Source organism: Glycine soja, chromosome 6, assembly GCF_004193775.1.
Source record: "Glycine soja cultivar W05 chromosome 6, ASM419377v2, whole genome shotgun sequence".
NCBI classification, from domain to species: Eukaryota; Viridiplantae; Streptophyta; class Magnoliopsida; order Fabales; family Fabaceae; genus Glycine; species Glycine soja.
In genome coordinates, this window is record NC_041007.1 from 39,642,080 (window position 1) to 39,662,186 (window position 20,107).

Genomic DNA, 20,107 nt, shown 5'->3' on the forward strand with positions numbered 1-20,107 from the left:
CTCTGCATCCAACTCTTTATGTAACTTTCAGATTCAAACTGCGATTGCCTAGACCTCTGAATGGACTGAGGCTCGAGGAATCCATAGATATCAGAATTCCCCGCTCACATACATGTTTCAGTGAGATGCCTGTTTATGTTAAGTCAAAGTTAAATATTTATGAATTGAAAGCCATAACTTAGGTAAATAAAAGCCTTTTATATAAAGACTTACAGAATCCACAACTATAACACTGATATGCTGAGACATTGACCACTGTGTGCGATTTCGGAGAGGTCTTCGTGCTTTATGTACAGGGGGAAATCTGGATTAACGACCCCGAACACGGTGGCATCCCATCTAACCTGATAAGGCCTCAAGAAAAGCTTTGGGATGATCAATGTCATCAGATAAAGCGGATCATCGACCTCCGGATTGGGCTTCGGAGGTGGTTTTGGCGGAGACACAGCTACCTGTTCATGAAACAAAGTTAAATAGCCTAATTTGAAAAGAAGAAGCATATAGTAAGGACAATAAGTACCTGCTGTGATAAAGACTTGACCAGATGTGTCGGCCAAGCAAGGAAGGTGTGAAGTGCCTGCCCCACTAAGGAAACCTCATCAGTGGGTACAGGAACAGGAGCATCTACATCTCTAACCTCCTCCACACTCACCTTTACTTGGCCAAGCAACAAAGGAGTGTTATGAACAACAGTGGATCCCTCATAAACTCTCCCGATGGCAACCAGGCGGGTAGGATCAGCTTCTATGTACAAGCCGCTGAGATTGCAAGTCCCTGAGATTGCATATGCGACTAAAGGTGGCTGAAGGATGCCATGACCTGCCTCGTCACTTTCTCTGTGATGGACTCCTCTAGCTGGTCCCTGATATGCTGAGTCAGCTGGTGTAATTCGTCAGGAGGCAGGGAGGAAGCGCTGCGGGGCGTCCGTGGAGCCGATCCAAAGTATTGCTTGATGGTGACACCGGCTCCAATACCACGGACACGTCCAGGGTGCTTTGGACGTCCAATAGCAACGGCCAGAACATCCTAACGTCCATGGGGGACGAACGATCCCTGTGTGGCCTGCTCCTCAAATGAATCCTGCACAGAAAACACACAGTGGTACATGGCATTCTCAAAATATTCAAACATAATTGTAATGGTTAGTTGAACATGACTTACAATCTTCTCAGCGATTTCCTTTGCGGCCTCAGTCGTCATCTCCCCTGTCTTCTTCATGCGGGCCATCTTCCACTTCACGTGGCGTCTGACCGGGGATAGAAGGTCGATGACGCCATCAACGCTTCTTGACTGTGCAGCTTCCTGCATCTTCTTCTTGGTCTTCTCAGCCAGGAGCTTCTGCTCCAAATAATCATAACCCCCACGAGACAAAACGTGGGGGACAGTATTCTGCTTTTGGATGGCCTGTGCCTTCATGCGCACATCCTGAAAAAATTAAACAATAATGTTTGAAATGGGTAGAATGAAGTATAACAACATCATGTTTAATATGAAAAACAACTTAAATGGCAAAGGAACATACCTCCCAAGAAGGGTCTCTGTGAGTCTGGCAAAACGGGGCCCACTTTTCTTTGCTGATGCCGTATTTGTCACAGACAGTGTCCTTGACACCGTCCTGATCGGCTGCAAGGGCTCATTTCCTCGTGAGGTCTGATTTAAACTGCCTCCATCTCTCCCCCACGGTCTGTAGTAACTTCCTTTTCGTCGTACTGTCAGAAGCCTCTGGGATATCAAATTCCACCTGACAACATGAAACAAAGTTTATTTGTTACAATAATGAAATTTTTTGGCTATTAATTACATACAATCAAATAAGAAAAGAGAAATACCTGAATATCCTCCCAAATCAGGTCCTTCTGAGCAGTAGGGACCTCCTTCCAGTTCTCGTAGGTGATGTCCACCTTATCACGTGCCACAATCCCCAAATATGTTCTTAATTTCTTTTTGTGGGGACCGTCGGCCTTCCCTGTAGCAGGATCAACATGTACCACTAGTCTCTCAACACCAGGTGGTCTAGTGGACAACGATCGTAGGCGTGAGGCTTTGCGTGTCCTCTTCACGGTAAACGTCGAAGCTGATGCGTCCGAAGTAGGAGGAGGAGGAGGAGGAGAAGGAGGAGAAGGAGGAGAAGGAGGAGGAGGAGGAGGAAGAGGAGGAGTAGTGGAGGCAGGTGGAAAACCCATGATCTTTTATACAATAACATACAAAATTGGATTAATGAAAAGAGGATTAGTGATAAGTTTTTTTTTGGAAGGCAACAGTATAAGATTATTAAACAAAACCCCACCACATAAGGAGACAAGACAAATTAACCAAAGGACTCTGAAAGATAGGTAGTGGTGCTTTTTAATTGTGATTTCATCCATGTTTTCTTTGATATTGATTTTCTTAGGACTTCATCCATGTTTTGACAGCATTTGATTTTCTTTTTTGCAGAAAAGAAAGAGGGGAACGAGCAACAATTTGAAGGTTGTACATTCAGGAACTAAAGAATTCAAAATAGCTAGTAATAAGAGGGATTTGTTTTTGGGATTTTCTGAGCACCAAGAGCGGCTACGCAAGAAGCTTGCACTTGAGGAGGGAAGGATATTTGCAGCTAATGAACAACTTTCTTAACTATTTGTCCTTCAGATTTTACTGTTTTTTTTTCGTATATGTAAATATAAATAATATAAGGTTATGCCATAGGGACATGCTCATTTTTACCCCTAACAATCTTAGAAGTAAATATAGACCATATTTTTACGCCATACCCTTATACCATTTATATTTACATATTAGCAAAAAGAAATAGTAAAATCTTAAGGACAAATAGTTAAGAAACTTGTTCATTAGCTGCAAATATCCTTCCATCCTCAAGTGCAAACTTCTTGCGTAGCCGCTCTTGGTGCTCAGAAAATCCCAAAAACAAATCCCTCTTATTACTAGCTATTTTGAATTCTTTAGTTCCTGAATATACAACCTTCAAATTGTTGCTCGTTCCCCTCTTTGAGAATCAGGAGGATCTTCATAGGACTTCATCCAGTTGATGTTTGTCGGCAGTTTCATCATCCACCACCCTTTTCTTCTGTGCCTTCTCGCGTTCATTGTTGTTAAACCCATATTTATGCCTTCTTCCCTTCATGTCTTGTTTGATCACAACTTTAGCTAAATCTCCCATCTTCAGCATAGTTGAATCTCCTGTCTTATTGTCCAATGCCACATTTTGATGGCCTGTATCTCTTTTGTTCGTATGTTCTACTGCTTCAGCTTCACAATGTATAGAGCAATCAGAATTTTCCAGTCATCACCAAAGGCTTCTGCATCAGCGTTGACACTCTCCACCCTCTTTGGTTTATGCTTCTGTGTTTTCTTCCATGCTTCCTCCTTATAATTCTCAGATTTATTGGAGGTCCCGCTAGAAGGATCAGCACCAATCCGTGCCTATTCCTCCTCTACCAGCTCAATATCTTTCGTTTCACCTTTGCTTTTGAAAACTACACTGTAATTTACAAAACAAAAGTTGAAAGGTTTGTGTTTGCGTATGTGTGTGTTTATGACTCAGTGTGTGTGCCTTTGTGTGTGGGTCTCTGTGTGTGTCTGTGGCTCAGTGTGTTTGTGTCTTTGTCTGTGTCTTTATGTGTGCGTGACTCTGTGTGTGTGTGTGTGTGTGTTTGTGTTTGTGTCTGCGTGTGTTTGTCTCTATGTGTGTGTGTTTTTGTATCTGTGTGTGTCTCATTGCAGGGTAGCAAAGGATCATTAAATTGTAAACATCATGAGCCACATGATGAGGGAAGCAGTATCAAATCAATGCTTTACAAGCTTTTGGTCAATCTAAGGAGTGGTGTCTTCATGCTGCAAATTGATGGTTTCTGAGTGGAAAATCCTAATTTGGTTAAGCCTGAAATTCTGCAGCATTTGCAAAGCAGATTCAAATTAATTGAAGTTATGTACGAGCACTGTAGCTTTTACAAAAATAAGCACTGCAGCTTATTTAAGGCACAAATTCTGCAGCATCTGCAGTATGTGGGTGTGTTTCAGTGTGTGTGTGTGTTTCTGTGTGTGTGTGTGTGTGTCTGTGTGTGTTTCTGTGTGTGTGTGTGTGTGTGTGTGTGTGTGTTTCAGTGTGTGTGTGTGTGTGTGTTTCTGTGTGTGTGTGTGTGGGTGTGTGGCTGTGTATGTGTGTGTGTGTGTGTGTGTGTGGCTGTGTGTGTGTGTGGGGGTGTGTGGCTGTGTATGTGTGTGTGTGTGTGGCTGTGTGTGTGTGTGGGTATGTGGCTGTGTATGTGTGTGTGTGTGTGTGTGGTTGTGCGTGTGTGTGGGTGTGTGGCTGTGTATGTGTGTGTGTGTGTGTTTCTGTGTGTGTTGAAGATGCAACAAGATCTCAGCTGCAGCAAGGACTTAAAATAAATTATGGGAAGAGCAGCTTTGGGGTGTTGGGCCAATCTAAACAATGGAAATTGCAGGCTGCTAGTTATCTGAATTGCAGAATCATGCCTCTGTCTTTCTCTTATTTGGGAATACCAATCGGGGCTAATCCAAAGGAGGTTCCTATGGGGTGGTGGCCTTGATCAGAAGAAAATTGCATGGGTTAAATGGGACTACTGGCTCATGGAACAGGAACCTTTAAGGGAGAAATATCCCAGATTGTATAACATATCATGTCAACAGCAGAAGCTTATTCAGGATATGGGATGTCAGTCTGCAAATGTTTGGGAATGGAAGCTTGAATGGAGAAGACACCTTTTTGAATGGAAAAGCCAGTTTCTGTGTGTGTGTGTGTGTGTGCGGAAGCTTGATTCAAGAATTTGTCTAAGTTTAATGCAGCATCCCTAGGCTGCATTAAATCTCATTACAGGAGCATCACTACATCCAACAGATGGGAAGTCACAAAGACAATGGGTGGGAGTGGAGCTTTATTTGGAGAAGGCCTTTGTTTTGACAATGAAATTGATACGGCTGGTGTTTTTCTCAATGAGGTTCAGGATATGGCCATTCAACAACATGGACCTGATGTGTGGGAATGGACTACTGACCCTACAGGTCAATATACAGCAAACAATGCATATAAGGTAATAATGGGAGGAGCAACAGAAATAACCCAGGAGGAATGTTTTGTCAAATTATGGAGCATAAAGGTTTCAAGAAAAATAGCAATCTTTGCACCGAGACTAATTAGAAATAGACTTCCGACAAGACAGAGTTTGCAGTGGAGGCAAGTGCAGGTTGCTGACACGTCATGCCAATTTTGCAGGGACAGTGAGGATGATGCAATTTTCATTCTTTGGACCTGGCTTAGGAACTTTGAGAAAGGCTTCACAGAACATTTTAATCACTGGTGCAGTAGTATTAGACAAGCTTTTCTGTACTAGTAGAGGATACAATTTTGGCTACTAGTTTTGTACTTTTCTTAGGTTTCTATAAAGTGGTCCTCTAATCTGGCAGATGCCTTTATGTAATTAGAAAGGGAATGTACTGGCTGAGACCTCTTCCAAGAGGTGCAGCACATATGTACTTAAGTCAGGGGTTGTAGCTGGTACTTAATTCATCTTGTGTACCAGCTATGTTCAAAATATATTTGTACTCACAGTACCTCTGGTACTCTTTCATCTATCTAATACATATCTATTTTTGCTGAGCAAAAAAAAATTATCTTTGCTGATAAAAAAAAAACAAAAATAAGTACATTGCCCCTAAAATACCAACATTATACTCACTACTGTTCAGCTTGCCATAATTAATATAAAAAAAAATATAATCCTCATACAAATACAATCATGCATGCATATTTCAAAACTTAAAATAGGAATAAACAACTCTGAACAAATTAACTTATGTAGACTTAGCAAATTTGTTTTCACTAATATTAGTAGGTCATCACCACTGCAGTAGAATTTAAGTTAAATTTAGATAAGAACCTTAGGAAGAGGCCAGCTACCTTGTCACACCTAATAAGTTACAATTGAAGAAATTTCTGCATGTATAATTGAACAAATTTGTTATCAAACTTCTGTGTGTGTGTGTGTGTGTGTGTTTGTATGATGAGTGTGTGTGTGTGTGTCATGAGTGTGTGTGTCTCTGTGTGTTATGTTTCTAATTTAAAGTTCTAAGCTGTTTATTTTGTCTCAGGATGATGATGATAACACTGTTCTCCATATAGCAGCAGAAACAGCAAAAATGATACATGAAAATCTTGATTAGCTCATTGTATGCTTGGGAATCCTAATGCTGATGTATTAGTCAGAAACTACTGCCAAGTTGCAGCTCTGTGCACTCATTGTCATTAGATTTTGGTAATTTATATCACTTGCAAAGCATGACAACAAGTTTTCTTTTGGATTGAATTTCCTTTAATTTCTATATTAGTAACACTGGAGGTGAAGTAAAAAAAAGTAATCAATTACCAGGACAGAAGCATTTATCAGCCAATTTCTCAAAGGGGGTCCTGTCGTTGTAAATATACCTGCATCATTATCAACACAAGCATAAGATTGTTGTGTGTTTTTTTTATCAGCCAAAAATATAATATATTCATTAATAAGTACCAGAGGTACTAAAATGATACATATTTGTATAAGTACGAATCATAGCTGATTCTCTAACAAGCCTTGATATTATACAAGCTGAAAGAAAACTATGGAGCTGGGTAGCAGGAAATTTTTAAAATGAATATTCTGTCTTATAACATTAGAGGGCTTGGTAGAGGTATAAAGTGGGCCTCTATTAGGAGATTGGTTGGGAAACACAAGATAGACCTCCTCTGTTTGTGAGAAACAAAGAGGGACTCTTTGGATAAGGCACTGTGCCATACTTTGTGGGGTCAATCAGACTTTGAATGGGAATGGGTCCCTGCTGTGAATACTGCTGGGGGTTTATTGTGTATCTGGAACAATAATAATTTCCAGGTTGAGGTCAAAACTGCTGAAAGGGGATTCATTATGTTGGAGGGGGTTTGGATGGCAGAAATGCAGAGAGTCGTGGTGGCCAACATTTATGCTCCATGTGAGATAGAAAGCAAAAGACAATTGTGGGAGAAGCTGTACTCAAGGAAGAGCCAGTCCCAGATTCAGTCTTGGTGCCTGGTGGGAGACTTTAATTGCATTAGACACCTAGCAGAAAGATTGGGAAGTAGACACTCCAATTCAGAAGCTAACCTTATAGCTAAATTTAATGATTGGTTGGCTGAAATGGAGATAGATGATATCCCCTGTGTGGGGAAGCCTTTCACTTGGGTTAGGCCTAATGGCTCTTGCAAGAGTAAGCTAGATAGAGTGTTAGTTTCTGATGACCTGCTATCTAAGTGGCCTGATAGCTCCCAATTCAATCTTGAAAGGAACTATTCAGATCACTGCCCCATCCTAATGAATTCTAAATGCACTGATTGGGGCCCTAAGCCTTTTAGGGTCTTTGATGCTTGGCTGTCTAACAAGGACTACACTAAGGTGGTTATGGATTGATGGTCTGCAAATCATAGGCTAAAAATGCAAACTTCAGAACCTCAAACATAGGCTAAAAACCTAGAGCAGAGATAATTATGGAGACCTAGGCAACAAGGTGAAGCAAACTCAGAAAAAGTTGAATGATCTGGAGGATTCTCTCACAGCTCACCCCTCTGAACAACAAATTCAACAGCTTAAAAAAACACAGTCTGACCTTTGGGAGCAGTCTTTTCTTCATGAATCAATAGTGAGACAGAAATCTAGAAGTAAGTGGATCAAACAGGGTGATGGCAACACCTCTTACTTCCACAGAATTATTAACTTTAGCAGAAGAAGGAATGCCTTGAGGGGGCTGCATATTGATGGTAATTGGGTAGATAAACCTACTGTGGTCAAGGCTGCAATTCTCCAGCACTTCCAAGCCAGATTTGCTGAACCTTCCTTGAACAGACCCAACCTAGATGGGGTTTCCTTTAATGTTCTGTCCAATAATCAGAGAGAAATGATGGTGGAACCTTTTAAAGAGGAGGAGATTTCTAGTGCTATGTGGGCTTGTGGGAGTGACAAAAGCCCAGGGCCCGATGGCTTCAATTTCAGGTTCTTAAAGCATTTCTGGAATGAATTGAAGCCTGAATTCCTAAGGTTTTTCTCGGAATTTTATGTGAATGCAGTTTTCCCTAAGGGTCTCAACTCATCATTCATTGCCCTTATCCCTAAGATTAAGGATCCCCAACTTATTAGTGATTTCAGACCTATATCCCTTATTGGTTGTGTTTACAAAATTATTGCGAAAGTCCTATCAAATAGGCTAAGCAAGGTCATGAATCACTTAATAGATGAAAGGCAACTAGCCTTTGTTAAGGGCAGACAATTGCTTCATGGGGTTTTGATTGCAAATGAGGTTGTAGAGGAAAGTCCAGAAGCTATATACGGGTGGTTTAAGTAATCAATTGCTTTATCGGGTGACACCGTACCTCCTGCAGCTAATGAAAGTCCAGAAGCTAATGGAAATTCGAAGAAACCAGATGAAATAGACATCCAAGAGGCAGAGTCTAAATGGGAATTAGCAAAAAGCATAAGAGTTCATACTGAGTTACAACAGCCAGCAGTCATCAGCAAGATAACGGAGATGGAAATCAGAGATAAGCAGGAGGTTGCAGAGATGGGAAAAAGACAAAGTGGAAAAAATATATTGATTCTATGGGATGCACTTAAGCAGATAAAACAACAAGACCCAGACTGTATATGGTGCAGAAGCTAGTATTATCAATGATTTCAACGAATGGATTGCCTTTTCTACTGGGTTAGCTTGGGATTTCTTTTGGAGGGCAACACCAGAGGTGCTTGTATTTCTTTTAATTCAGTACCACTTGTACTGCTTTGATTATCTTAATAATATAATATATTTTATGCCTTCCAAAAAAAAAGGAAATACCTAATAGGACAAAGGGAAAAGTCATCTGAGCACATCATATATAATACTACTGATTTCTGCTGTGCAAAAAAAAAAAACCATACAAGAACAAAAAATGCTATTCAAGAAATTGAGGCAGCTACCAGATTTTTAGAACATACAACAAAGATTCATATTCATCCACATTCAGTACATTGCTGGAAACGGAGAGCAGAACCTAATGGATACACAACAAGGAGTGCATACCTTTTGATGCAAGGAGAAGCAATTGAGGAAAATAGTGACCAGAACCTAATGGATACACAGTTTTCCAAGCAACACTACCTGCATTCGAAACCCTAGCTAGTAGTAGTAACTATTTAAGAAACTAACAATCTATATGAAGAAAGACCACAAACACCACGTACGCGAAAGCACAAACTTACAATGAAGACATGAAGCTTACCTCAAACACAACAGCGACAATGCCGGCAAGATTGTACCTCAGGTGAAATGTACCTCAGCAGACCACAAACACCACGTACTACCAGTCAAATGTACCTCAGGTGACCACCAATTTCAAGAAGTCACTTCATTAACATCGGTTTTCTTGAAAATTGATGTTAGAGTCACTTCATTAACATCGGTTTTCATAAAACTGATGTTAAGAAATACACATTATTTACAATTATACCACCGCGTTTATGTTAACATTGGTTTTTAACAAAACCAATGTTAATCCGCCGATGTTAAATCAGCTTTTTCTAGTAGTGTATGTTGAGGTTAAACCCCTGATAAGATGAATTTTTAATGATAAGACAATTTCAAGAAGCAAATTTCAAGTCTGTTGAACTTAAGTTACTAATGATTTGTTTTGAGAATGTGATTATAAGAAAATTAATTTATTTTATACCATGGAACATCAAGCAGGAGGTCAATGAAACTAAAGTATGCAAGTGTCCAAAAGCTTAAAAGGTACGATGGTTTCTCATTACAATTGTTAGAAGCATACCAAACTGAGCATACCTTCAGAAGATCAAAATGCAATCAGACCAAAAACTATGTATGATCATAAATATGATCGGGATGAATTTGACTAAAAGGTAGCAAGCCAAGAATCTGCATATGATTAAAAGCTCCATCAGAATATGTAAATTGAACAAGAACTAATATGAACGTATCTACATTGTTTTGAAGCAATAAATTGCTATATCAGAAGCAGCATGCTTAAAACTGAAGTGAAATGTCTTTAAGAAGTAAGAATCTATCCTAGAATTTTCAAGTACTGATTGAAACAAAGCGAAACAAAAAAGACAAAAAGACTGATGTACAAGCACTACTACAGCTATTCAGAAGCAGTTTGAGAATCATGTTGCAGAATATGAAGCTTTATAAGAAAAATTCTTGATCGATTCCAAAAATTGTCAAAGAATGTGCCTTGGGAAACCTAAGTCAAAACTACTTGTCAAAATTCAAAGTCAAATACAATTTATAGATAAGCATTTTGAAAAAGGACCAAAGGTGATTTCAGAAGTGATAAAAGACAAAAAAAGAAAAAAAAAGTCAATACACAATTGTATGAAAGAGGCAACTCATACTACTTTCGAAGACCATTTGGTCACAAACAACTATTTTGAAGCCAAAGAGCCTCCAAATAGATCCACATTTGAAGTGTTCATTGCAAGGAAAGAAATTAAAGCAACATATTTTCATACTTATTTTCTCCAAAAGTTTAGATAGTTTATCCAATTAACTTTTCTAAAACTTTATTACTCTCATAATTTCTTCTAAACATAAGCTATTTATTTTTAGTTAAGAATTGTTATATAAAAATTGTTTGATTCAACATTTCTTTTTTAAAAAAATTGAATCAAATACTATCTAATTAAAAAAGAAACACCTACGTACCTACAGGTCATAAACTCAGTAGGTACTCAACACACATGTCATATACTCGAGCAAGACCAAACGCATGATCCCCACTAAAGGAGTATAGCACAAACTGATGAGGAGCAGTTAATGAGTTGTAACCTCCTCCCTTAACTCATATACTCACATAGAGAAAAGAAAATTAACATCTTATTCATTCTCATACACATAAACATCTCTAACTTAATTGATTTGATTTAAAGTTTTTTGATAGGTACTTTCACTGTGTACTGAAAAAGGAAATCGGAGATCATATAACACTAGATGAAGGAGAAGATCGAATTATTTCGGCTAATGAATTTGTTAACGACAACCTTAAATACTGCTTTTAAAGCATTTATCACAAATATAATTTATAATTAAAGAGCAGAGCATTATTTTACATTATCAATCTAGTCTAATTGGTTTCCTAAAAGTATATAATAATTATAATTTACTAATAATTATAAAGAGCAGAGCATGTACTATTCTACACTCCTCCCATTAGATATCAATGCCTACTGCAGACATCCTGAGGTCTCAAAGCAGCCAAGGGAAATTAAGTAATATTTTGACATTTTCCCATCTTTTAAGAAATTATTTGAATCTTCAACTATTGCCAAGTTCTTAGGAAGTTCATAATGAGGAAAACAGAATGGTAGGGATGGTGCTTCCAAGTTCAGAATATCTCAACTTCGTTACATATTAGATGGACACCAGAAAAACATCAAACCATATAAAGTACTCTTTCATGAATAAAACAAACAATGCATGCATAAACAAAATAGATAAAATAGAAACAGGGAATTTGAGTTCACACAAAATATAGTTTGTCTTTCAGGAAATTATATGGAAACTAAAAGCCAGGTATCTTCCATACTTACTCTGAAAGTTGAAATGTATCACTCAACATAAATAACCTACTAAGTGTAGAGCTGAGGCGGAGAAAACAATATATCCTTGTTAACGACTCCAACTTCATTCAGCAAATGAAATAAATAACATTGAGATGGAAAAGGCACACAAATGATTGAATTGAAAAACATAACATGAACAACATCAACGGCGAATTAAAGAGGAATACAGATTTAATACCTCATGGTAATTAATAGTAATTCCTCAATTTGAGGTGATTTAGTTATGTAGTTTCCGCAGAGCTTGGGGAACGATTCTACGGTTTTGACTTTCGACAGTTTCAGATTATGATTTTTTTATGAAGAAAACGAAGGGAGGAGGGCGACACAAGAGATTGACGATCACAAAAGAGCAGAGGTCCGATCACAGACCTGTGACTGCCACATAGAAGTTCACACATTCTCTCCTAGGAAGCTACAGAGATCCCTAACTCTCACTCATGCAGAGATTTAAAATGAACAAGTCATAACAAATTACACAAAACACAAAACTTGGTCTGATCCTTAATGGCTTCTAAACTTCAACTAACTTAGCTTGGTCTCTAAATGCTACTCAATGTGTGCGACCAAGGGTGTGCGAATGTTCCTATATATAAAAATTTTGTAAATAGAGTTAGGGTTGTCGACATTACCTGTTTGACAACCTGAGTTAGGGTTTGCGGTAGTGCCTGACTTTGACAGACAAAATGTGTGCGACCTTGAGGTTCAGCGTGCGCGAGCTTTAGGGAAAGAGAGTTCAGGGTGCGCGAGATTTAGGGAAAGAGGTTCAGGGTGCGTTTGACGGCGCAAGAGGTGAGAGGGTTCAGCGAAAAAGGTTTAGGGGAAGAGGTTCAGGAGGCGCGAGGGTTCAACAAAACACAGTGAATGCTTGAGGAACCAAGCAACATTTATATAACCATATCTACGACAGTCGTAAGTCAAAACCACTGTTGACTTAATTTTTTTCAATATTCTAAGGCGGTTGTTTACAACTGCCTTAGAATATATGACATAAAAACTTATTTTTTTTCTCCTATTTACAAAATTGCCACCGCGTCTTCTATTAAAGCGATTTTCCAGAACCGATGTAGTTCTCGCGATGGAGAAAGCAGCTTTTCTAGTAGTGGAGGTATTCCCTGTCTAGTACAAGTCTTGGTATTGGTGACTTCTGTGAGGCATAATAGGACTGGAAAATGGCTTATTTGTGCACCAGTTATTTTATTCACATAACCTAAGCAGCAGGTGGAGTAAATGATAATACTCAGGTTGACCTCTGGGTGGTATTCATGGTACTTTGAAGCTTCTATCAATTAGACAAGATAAGACCCTTAGTAGGGTTGGTGTAACTGAAATGTGTATTGGCTTTTTGTGATGCTCTTTAATAATTTATATGCTAATGATAGCTGGTATCCACTATGGCTTTATAAATCAATGGGATTTTTTTTGTCACTTTCATAGTTTGATATATGGTCAAATTACATTTGTTGAATACAATTCTCTTTGCTGTCAATGCTACTGTTGAATGTTCAAGTATATGAAATCTTAATATGGTTTGACTGCTGTTTTTATTTTTCCTTGTGGTGTTTCTCTGCAGTAAATATTATTTCCCAGATCTCATTGTTAGAGGAATGTGAGTTTCTTGAGAGAGCTCTGGAGGAGTTGCACATAAAAGAATCTAAAATTGTAAGGTTTATTAACCTGGGGAATTTGATAAATGTAACTAATACATGATATATAACTTGATTCCGAATATGCCTTCCTAGGTTGATAAACTTGTATACAAAGAACAAGAGGTTTCACTTATAGTAAAGCTTGGTCACCTAGAAGAAGGCAAAGCTTTGTACCGGGCATTACTTTCCATGAATCCTGATAATTATAGGCGATCTCTGTTGCCACATATATTTTAGGCTTAAGTATCTCGATTGATTAGTCATTTTCAGGTGTTTTTTTCTCTGATGTTGTTATTTCTTTTTGCACCTTTCTTGGTTCTCAACAAAATTGCTCTGTTCATAAAAGTTCCATTCTAATTACTCATTGTGTTTCAAATGGTGAGATTGAGATGAACGCATGTATTCTATGGTATATTTTCATAAAAAAACTACGGAATAGTTTTTGTTGATGTTTTAAACATCGGACCTGTCATTAAACTTCCTATTCTGCTGTTTATTTAAACTTATTAACCTTATATGACTGTCATGTTTTTGATATGTTATGCCTTCAAGGCAGCATGCATGTTCATGTGTAAGTTGTCTTGGATGTTCGGTTGAAGACTTCCATTTTTTTGTTTTCGTATTTTTAGGCTTATGGTTATATATACTGTTTTTTACTTTTGATTTCGATTGTCTCACAGCTGATGATGCTACGAGTAGTACACAATCATGGAAAACTTCTCTCACAACTTAATGCCTCTTTGAAGGTATAAGTAAAAAACTTATGGCAGTTTTGAACCTCACTTTTGTGTCAAAGTTTGAATGTCCTTAGGAATCACATGCCAGTTCTGCTTAAAGACATATTCTAATATTTTTTCTATTGATAACTATTTCCTAGTGTTACTTATTATACATAACATCCTTATCTCCTCTTCATACAATTTACAAGTAGTCTTTTGTTAAGGATTTTAATGGTAATAACATTATATATATTCATAAAGAGGAGTTCTCTCAAGAAACTCCAATTTCCAAGTAGTGTCTATTTTTACTTTCTCCTTTTAAAAGTATCTAATTTTTTAACTTGAGAAATAGCAAAATGCTTTTTGCCTCTGTGTGTGTAAACCTTACACTGGGTTGGATTGAATGAATACTTACAATATCTGCTAAGTAACTTTGCTTTGTGTCTTGTTCTTAAAATACAGGATATGATGTACCATGTAAGGCCTTTTTCCAAAATCCTGCTTACGTGTGGGCATATATGCTGAATTCTTTAGTAGTTGGGGTCACAATAACTGTCTATCATATGGCTTCACACATTTTTTAGGTACTGTGTCAGCATTTAATGCTTTATTTCAATTACCACATGATAATTAGTTATGTCATCATCATACAGCTTGACTACTTGATTTTTATTTTATTTTAAATATCTTCAATGTCTAATATTTGGTTAATTTGGGAAAGAAAGTAATTACATATAAATAATTACTAATTTGGTTAATTTGTGTCAAATTTGTTAAAAAATAAACATGTTTAGTGTACTTAATTTGCTTTCAATTAGAAAATATTTGAAAATTTCATATTCATTGCATAAAATTTAATTAATTTCATATTGTCACGTGTTTACGATTTGAACCTTATATCAATTCTGTGACGATGGTCGTCAATCGATGTAGTTGGTCCCAAATAACCAATGTAGAATGTTGTTTCTCTAGTAATGAAGGTGGAAGAGAAACATCAAGGTTCATTGTGAAGATGAAGACAAAGGTCCACTCTAGAAAACACCTCTGATAAAATATTACACACACTAGGCCAAATGAAAGACTTTGTAACCAGGAAAAAAAAATTTCCCAGGGTTGAGTTCCTACATTGCATGAGTTGCAAGAAGGAGCACAAGCTACGTCTTTAGAGCAAACCAAATACTAAGAACTACCATGATGCTTTGATCAACAAATCCTGGACATGTTATCCTTGGCCTTATCAAAAGTAAGGTGCACCCAAATCACAACTCAAGCTATATGATATTCAAGTTCATGGATGATTGATATTATCTTGTGAACTTTCTAGTTTAGGTTTCAGTTTTATATTTTTCAAGGAAGTTAACAACATCTACATACCTGGAACTCAAACTCAAGACCATTTGTAATTAACAACTTTACGGGAGAGGATCATCCACACCCTTGGAGATGTAGAGATAAATGACTGAACTGATTAATGGTATGATATGATTGAATGATAAAGAGAAATCAAGGGTGTATGTACTATTTGAGTGTCTAAATATTGCAACTCTTGTATGTTAGCTTAGGGCCAAGCCAAATTGTATATAGATTGATAAGGTGACTCACATTAGCTTATATGGCATATAGTAAACTTGAATAGTGTAAGAAGCCATATTCTAGTTGTGAGGTCACTCAAATATCAATTATAATTAATAATGGGAAAATTTTCATTTTTCAGAATTTAACGTTGGTTTTATGAAAACTGATGTTAACAAAAGGACTTTGTTAACATCAATTTTTTAAAAACCGATCTTGTGTGTATCTCTTAACTTCATTTTTGACCAAAACTGATGTTGGTTGACGTGCGTTAACAATGGTTAATAAAAAAATCTAATGTTGTCAAATTTTCTAAAACACATAGTCTCTTGCCCTCTAGCTGCCTCATTCTTCTCTCAATGTCATGAACCCTAATTAGGTAAGAATCTCTCCACATTTCATGATCAGGCTCCCTTCGATACTCCTGCCACCGAACCCAAAGCCTCATAGTCACCGCCACAGGTCCTCCCACCCTAACGCCTCACCGTCCCTTCCTCACCCTAACCCACAACATCTTGTACCAGCAACTCGCATACAAAGCCAACGCCGCCATCTACACGTGCTTCATTTCCCCTTTCTTAAACAGTAATAAAGAGGTCCAAAGTTTCTCTGCAACATCATATAGTTTTCATGTCTTCATGTAGGTGCCAAATGAGTCAATTCCAAAATGGCACTTCACAGAGCCTAGTTAAGGTTTAGCATATAGCATAAGTCTCTGCATTCTTGGCAATTGCAATCCTCAAAGCGGCACTTGATGCACCCTTCACAGTAACAAGTTGAGCAGCCTTGGCAAGTTGAAGAACGAGAACAGCCCCTGATTGCGTGAGCAGATCATTAATTAGAATTGATATTTGAGCAGATCTCTCAACCAGAATATAGCTTCTTATAGTATTCAAGTTTACTGTTTGCAATATAAGCTAGCGTGAGTCACTTTTCAATCTATATACAATTTGGCTTGGCCCTAAGCTAACATACAAGAGTCCCAATATTTGGACGTTCAAATTGTACATAAACATTGATTTCTCTTTATCATTCTTTCATATCATAGCATTAATCACATCAGTCATTTATCTCTCCATCTCTGAGTGCATGGATGACCATCCGACATAAAGCTGTTCATAACAAGTGGTCTTGACTCTAAGTTATAGATATGCTGATGTTGTTAATTACTTGGAAAAAGAATGTTGTTGCAATAATTAATTATCCTACCTTACTAAAGCTGGATTGTCTCTAGTTGAAGGTACTAGTGATTTTTAGTAAAATATCAATTATCACTCATCCTTTTTGTCTCTCTTGCTCTTATTGACACATCCTGAGTCCCTAGTATCTTTTTCCAACATATAATGTGTTTTGCAAGACTAAGTACCAACTACATTCACAAGAAAATACTTATCATGCATGAACTTGAATATCATGTAGCTTGAGTTGGGATTGAGCAACTTACTTTTGATAAGGCCAAAGAGAACAAGTGCAGCATTTGTTGTTTAAAGCATCATGGTAGTTCTTAATGTCTGGTCTGCTCTTGAGATGGAACCTGCGCTCCTTCCCGCATCTCGTGCAACGCAGGAACTCATCCCTGTGAAAGTTTTGTTTCCACATTGCAGAGTCTTTCCGGTTAGCCACATTTGTCTGGTGTGTGTAATATTTTGTAAGAGGTGTCTTCCAGAGTGGAACTTTGTCTTCGTCTTTGCAATGAACCTAGATGTTTCTCTTCCACCTTCCTCTCCCTTCCCTTAAAGCATGTTTCTCAAATGCTTCTAGAGTGACATTCACTAACTATTACAAACAAACATGTGTCCACCAACTTCAGTGTTCTCCCTTGTTTCCACCAACAAAAAATGCACAAGATCCAAATTATATCATCGGAGGAATTTCACCCTAGGACCTTAGAGGAAAACTAATTATGATCCTTATAAGTAAGAGTGGATAACATAATCTCGTAAAAAAAGTGTGGATAACATAATGTGAAAGGTTGAGTGCATAATGTAAATTAAATTAATTTTTTATACTCACAATTTATGTTCCGTAACATTAGAAAGTATAACTATTTTGATATTATTTGTACAAGTGGAGTATCTACTATATTATTTAATTAACTACTTTGATGAATGATAATTGGTACTATTGAGTTTTAACGCTTTTTAAATGTATAGGCAAAACAAACACTGCAGAATATAATAAAAGAAAAGTGATGTGATGATTAAAAAAAAAAAAACACACTAACCTTGTGCTATATTCTTGAATTTCTTCTTTTTGCCGATTTTTTGACTTCTCTCACGTTGAGGTGGATCGCCTGTAGTCAAAGAGAGAAAGGAAACCCTTAATTTTAATTTTCAACTCTTCCAAAATTTCTTACATAATCAATCAAGTCTAGTAAAATTAAATACACCTCAAATTATACATGTGTTTCTAAAAGAACAAAATATCTCTTGAATACATGGAATTAAATTGCCTTTTGAAACCATATCAAAACATGAGACACTTAAGCAAAAGAATTGATTTCAAATAAAATCACACTAACCTTTCGTAATATTCTTGAGTTCTTCTTCTATATCGATTCTTAGACTTCTCTCCTGTTGAGGTGGAACGTCTGTAACGAGATCGAGAGAAAGGAAACCCTTAATTTTATTTTTCACTTCTTACAAAATTACTTCGATAATCAATAAAATCCACTAAAATTAAATACACATCAAATTATAACTATGTTTGTAAAAGAGAGAAATATCCCTTGAATGCATAGAATTCAGCTACCATTTGAAACCATATGTAAGCATAAAACACTTAAGCAAATTAATCCATTTTAGAAAAATCATACTAACCTTGAGTTATATTCTCATCTTCTTTCTTTTTCTCATTTCCTTGACTTGTCTTCTGTTGGGGTGAATCACCTGTAGTCATATGGGGAAAGAAAATCCTTAATTTTATTCTTCAATCCTTCCAAAACTATTAAATATAAAACAAAAAAAAAAAATTGGATCCATAAGTTCATGACTGCACAATGAGATGCATGCAAATTGACTATAGGTAGTCCAGATTCTTCTTCGGCCATTTGATTTAGGGATTTTGGTATGGACTATTTTCTTCTCAAATCTGAATCCCAAAAAAGCCAAAGAAATAATAAGTAAATACACTCTTAGTTTCTTCATAGTTTAAAAAATAATAAAATAAATGTGCTGTGATGATCATAAAAGAAAGTATATTAATTGTCACTTATTAAATGACATTTGGAAGTAAGTGATAAATCTTTTTCCATAAAATACAAATCACATTAATATGTTTTCATAATAAATTTATATTAAAGTGTTATAAAAAATAATAAATGTTTAAAACACAATTGACCAAGTGTATTGCACACTATTTGAACTCATCCTAGCTACATACAATGAGATGTTGATCATAATAAATATTAAAATAATTGAGAATGTATTTTGATAAAAGATAATTGGGTGACGATCAAATACTTCTCTTAAAACTTGATGCTGAAAGTAAAAAACTTGAAGTTATGTGTTCATTATTATAAAGGATTTGTCTCTTCATGACTAACTGTCTTCTTTTTAGAGATAATTTAAATAATTTTATTATTATTTAATAATACTCATTAATCATATAAATGCTTAAATTCAACAAAAAAAAAACAAAGAGTCACATAACTCTTGTAATATTCAAGCATCTCTTAATTACATCATTAGTTAATACTTTTATTTTTATGCATAAATTTAGTTCCTTTTAATAATCAAATTAATTGATATTAAAAATGTTTGTCAATCAAGTGATATATTACTTGAAATCTCTATAGTAACCAAGCATCCCTTAATTATCTATCTATAACACACGTTGATTAATTTACAAAATAAATTAGGGAGGGGTCGTGTGATTGACCAACACTGCATGAGGGTTTTTGTATTTAATAGAAAAAGTTGAATGCGCAAAATTAAATAGAACTAAAATAGAAAATTATATTTAATAAGACCACATTTCTTTAATCCTATAAATTTATAGTTTTCAGTATGAAATGGAATATGAAGTTACTTTATCTTTATCATTATCTTTAGATATACAAAAGAAAGAATATGTGGGTGGTTGCAGAAATATATTTTGTAGCTTTTGATGAGGAATTGAATGGAAAAAAGTCAATATGGTTGTATTAATAGAACTGATTGACCGAAAAAACCGATCGTGATTATAAATACAAAATCAATTAATGTAACCAATCAGGATTATACTTTTTTCACCCAATTCATTTTGCACCCGTTGAAATACAATGGTAAGTGTAGCATAATCTTTTGAAGGAAAAAATTACACAAAATTTTACTTTTATGCGTCTTTTGAATCTGTAGGTATATTTTATATCACGAATTTAATTATATATTTTTTATTTCTTTAATCATATTATGGTATTTTTACTGTCATTTCTAAAGTCAAATTATTTTTTATTGCTTAAGGAATATGTTCAACATTAGCATTTTTATTAGCCATTTAAACGTGACCTTCCAACCTTCCAAACTGAAACTATAAAAGTCATATAAAATATATT

General features: G+C 36.3%; 1 long non-coding RNA gene across 1 annotated transcript in view; it reads left to right on the forward strand.

Annotated features, from left to right (window-relative positions):
* Positions 1-14,549: 14,549 nt before the first annotated feature.
* Positions 14,550-20,107, forward strand: part of LOC114416925 — a 60,098-nt gene continuing 54,540 nt past the window's right edge. Inside the window, exon 1 of the long non-coding RNA XR_003667658.1 lies at positions 14,550-14,585. This is a non-coding gene — a long non-coding RNA (uncharacterized LOC114416925). The remainder of the gene's footprint in view (positions 14,586-20,107) is intronic.